Raw genomic sequence first — 4,650 nt, forward strand, 5'->3', positions numbered from 1 at the left:
CTCTGGGCGAGTGGAGTGCTTTTTTGGACGTGGCACACATGTGCCATATATGGAGAAAATTTTTACCACAAAGCCTATAGCTAACTTGAAATACATTTTCACAGCGAGAGAAACACTTTTTCTCATTTTCGCTCTAACTCTACAGCAGTGCTTCTCAGCCACATGAAACTGTTGCAGAGAGAACGGGATGCGAAGCTGCGTCAGGCACACTTGGAATGAGCCTCCTGGCACCTTCCGCTGGCTCACAATGACCTGCCCTATCATCCTTTGCTTACAATGTGTTTGAGAGCGAATAAAGTGCATTTTCGAACAATGGTTGTGTGTGCCAAGCAATAATGCACATCACACTAAATGTGTTCCATAAGTGCCAAAACGCTCTTCTCTGAGCGAGTGGAGTGCTTTTTTGGACGTGGCACACATGTGCCATATATGGAGAAAATTTTTACCACAAAGCCTATAGCTTGCTTGAAATACATTTTGACAGCGAGAGAAACACTTTTTGAAACACTTTTTCTCATTTTGGTTCTAACTCTACAGCAGTTATTCTCAGCCACATGAAACTGTTGCAGAGAGAACGGGATGCGAAGCTGCGTCAGGCACACTTGGAATGAGCCTCCTGGCACCTTCCGGTGGCTCACAATGACCTGCCCTATCATCCTTTGCTTACAATGTGTTTGAGAGCGAATAAAGTGCATTTTCGAACAATGGTTGTGTGTGCCAAGCAATAATGCACATCACACTAAATGTGTTCCATAAGTGCCAAAACGCTCTTCTCTGAGCGAGTGGAGTGCTTTTTTGGACGTGGCACACATGTGCCATATATGGAGAAAAATTTTACCACAAAGCCTATAGCTTGCTTGAAATACATTTTCACAGCGAGAGAAACACTTTTTCTCATTTTGGCTCTAACTCTACAGCAGTGCTTCTCAGCCACATGAAACTGTTGCAGACAGAACGGGATGCGAAGCTGCGTCAGGCACACTTGGAATGAGCCTCCTGGCACCTTCCGCTGGCTCACAATGAACTGCCCTATCATCCTTTGCTTACAATGTGTTTGAGAGCGAAGAAAGTGCATTTTCGAACAATGGTTGTGTGCCAAGCAATAATGCACATCACACTAAATGTGTTCCATAAGTGCCAAAACGCTCTTCTCTGAGCGAGTGGAGTGCTTTTTTGGACGTGGCACACATGTGCCATATATGGAGGAAAATTTTTACCACAAAGCCTATAGCTTGCTTGAAATACAATTTCACAGCGAGAGAAACACTTTTTCTCATTTTGGCTCTAACTCTACAGCAGTGCTTCTAAGCCACATGAAACTGTTGCAGACAGAACGGGATGCGAAGCTGCGTCAGTCACACTTGGAATGAGCCTCCTGGCACCTTCCGCTGGCTCACAATGACCTGCCCTATCATCCTTTGCTTACAATGTGTTTGAGAGCGAATAAAGTGCATTTTCGAACAATGGTTGTGTGTGCCAAGCAATAATGCACATCACGCTAAATGTGTTCCATAAGTGCCAAAACGCTCTTCTCTGAGCGAGTGTAGTGCTTTTTTGGACGTGGCACACATGTGCCATATATGGAGAAAATGTTTACCACAAAGCCTATAGCTTGCTTGAAATACATTTTCACAGCAAGAGAAACACTTTTTCTCATTTACGCTCTAACTCTACAGCAGTGCTTCTCAGCCACATGAAACTGTTGCAGAGAGAACGGGATGCGAAGCTGCGTCAGGCACACTTGGAATGAGCCTCCTGGCACCTTCCGCTGGCTCACAATGACCTGCCCTATCATCCTTTGCTTACAACAGGGGTGTCAAACTCCCTTTGGTCTGCGGGCCGAATACAGCTTAATTTGAGATCAAGCGGGCCGGACCAGTAAATTTATTGCAAAATTACATAGAACTAACAATAAGCCCACTTTTTTCCTTTGTATTAGTCACTAATACTAATAATTAGTGCAAAGAATGAGTAAATTATCAAAATGTTTATTAACAGAATTTTCCTTTTACATTATGAACAATATATTATGAACAAGAGAATAACGTAAGAACATAAATAAAGTATGTGCAATTTTAACAACACTTTTACACAGTTAAACATATATTTAAGTGTGTTGTACATAAAACTGATCACAGAAATAGTAACAATGTTCCAAAAACATTTATACCAGCCTTGTGGAACTTAAAAACACTGTTTTTCAACATCTGCAAAGCAATTTGAAAAAATGAATAACTTTTACAGCAATTATTCGTCTTGCTTGGAATTTGCCCTTGAAACTTGACATCGTAAGCATTCAAATGCTTATGTGTGAGCTTTGAGCGCAGCTTAGTTTTATTAATGTTCATTAGTGAGAAAACTTGCTCACAAAGGTAGGTTGTCCCAAACATGGACAATGTTTTAGCAGCTAGTGCTGTCAATGTGGGATAGCCTGGTAGGAGGTACTTGTAAAATGTGTCCAAGCTTACAGAGGCAAATCTGTCCTTCAGTTCTACATCACACTGCAAATCAATGATTTCAAGTTGCATGGCAACGGGCAAATCAGAAGCTTTGACTGTGAATGGTGAGCGAAAAACTGCAAAATCTGTTTCGAGTTCGCTAAAAACCTGAAATCTTTTCTCAAACTCCATCAACAGCCCTGAAATCTTCTCTTTGTACCGTTTCACGTCAGAATTAACGCTTGCTGCGCACATATCTTTTAAACAGGGAAAATGAGCAGGGTCACCGCTTGCCACCTGCGTCTCCCATAACCCGAGCTTTAACTTGAATGCACGTATGCTGTCATAATACTGTGTTACGATGTTTTTGCGTCCCTGCAACATTTTGTTAAGAATATTATAATTAAGTGCTCAGTGATGTCAGCCATAAACGCAAGGTCCTGCAGCCTCAGCTGGCACTGTAATTCCTTAACAGGTTTACCTTTTTTCTCTGTGAATTGTCCGATTTCGTCACGTAAATCAAAGAAGTGCTTTAGCACAGCACCTCTGCTTAACCATCGTACGTTCGTGTGATAAGGCACACCGTGGATAATGTTACAGTCACTGAGAAAGCTGTCAAATTGACGATGATTGAGACCCCTGGCTCGGATGAAATTAACAGTTCGGACAACCACCTCCATGACGTGATCCATTCTTAGCGATTTGCTGCATAATGCCTCCTGATGCAAAATGCAATGAAATGTCCAAAAATTACCTCCCCCATTTGCGGCTTGTACTTTATCTCTGAACTTTGTCGCAACACCTGCCTTTTTACCGATCATTGACGGCGCACCATCAGTAGCCAGGCTTACGGCGCGTGACCAGTCCGCTCCTACTCTGTCCAGCGCTCCAACGACGGAGCTGAAAATGTCCTCAGCTGTTGTGGTGTCGATCATCGGCACCAGCTCGAGAAACTCCTCTGTGACATTCAAAGTCTTGTCAACTCCACGAATGAATATGGCCAGTTGAGCGACGTCCGTGATATCAGTACTCTCATCAATCGCAACAGAAAATGCCACAAATGACCCCACTTTGCGTTTTAGTTGGTGGTCCAAATCTGCAGAGAGTTCCGAAATCCTGTCTGCCACGGTATTTCTTGTCAAGCTTATATTGGCGAAAGCATGTCGCTTCTCAGGACACACAATTTCAGCAGCCGTCAGCAAGCAGTTTTTGATGAACTCTCCATCACTGTACGGCTTTGATGCCATTGCTATTTGGCTCGCAATTACGTAGCTGGCTTTCACCGCAGCATCACTGGCTTCTCGGCTCCGGGTGAAAACAGATTGCTGTTTCTTCAGACGCGCCATCATTTCATTTACCTTCTGTTTTCTCAATTCTCCATGCAAACTGTTGTATTTTTCACCATGCTGAGTTTCGTAATGGCGCCGAATATTGTATTCTTTAAGCACTGAAACTTGCTGCTGGCACACCAGGCACACTCGTTTCCCATTTACCTCTGTGAAAATATAAGAACATGTCCATTTTTCTTGAAAAGTCCGACACTCTGTGTCTACTTTTCTTCTTTTTGACAAAGACATTTTGCTGATGAGGGTGCGAGGCAAACGGAAAAGTAGATAATGCAATTGTCGCCAATAGACGCTGTACAGACGTTCAATTTTACCAGGTCAAGGTGGTCCTAGTTCCGCCTCAGTGTTGCTTTCATGTTGTCTGCACGTACTAAAACACTGCGCCCCCTAGCGGATAATACAAGAACTACAAATTTTAAAGAAAATTCATATTTTTTTATACAATGCAGCTTTCTTCCCCGGGCCGTACCAAACCACCAGACGGGCCGGATCCGGCCCGCGGGCCGTATGTTTGACACCGCTGGCTTACAATGTGTTTGAGAGCGAATAAAGTGCATTTTCGAACAATGGTTGTGTGTGCCAAGCAATAATGCACATCACACTAAATGCGTTCCATAAGTGCAAAAACGCTCTTCTCTGAGCGAGTGGAGTGCTTTTTTGGACGTGGCACACATGTGCCATATATGGAGAAAATTTTTACCACAAAGCCTATAGCTTGCTTGAAATACATTTTCACAGCGAGAGAAACACTTTTTGAAACACTTTTTCTCATTTTGGCTCTAACTCTACAGCAGTGATTCTCAGCCACATGAAACTGTTGCAGAGAGAACGGGATGCGAAGCTGCGTCAGGCACACTTGGAATGAG

The 4,650-nt window shown here is 43.3% G+C and overlaps 1 pseudogene; it reads right to left on the reverse strand.

Moving 5' to 3' along the window:
* Positions 1 to 1,977: 1,977 nt before the first annotated feature.
* On the reverse strand, positions 1,978 to 4,171 carry LOC144902039 (general transcription factor II-I repeat domain-containing protein 2 pseudogene; annotated as a pseudogene).
* Between the last annotated feature and the right edge of the window lie 479 nt (positions 4,172 to 4,650).

The sequence above is a fragment of the Doryrhamphus excisus genome, linkage group LG18, assembly GCF_037039965.1.
Source record: "Doryrhamphus excisus strain RoL-2023G ecotype Guam linkage group LG18, RoL_Dexc_Guam_v1.1, whole genome shotgun sequence".
In the NCBI taxonomy this organism is placed as follows: domain Eukaryota; kingdom Metazoa; phylum Chordata; class Actinopteri; order Syngnathiformes; family Syngnathidae; genus Doryrhamphus; species Doryrhamphus excisus.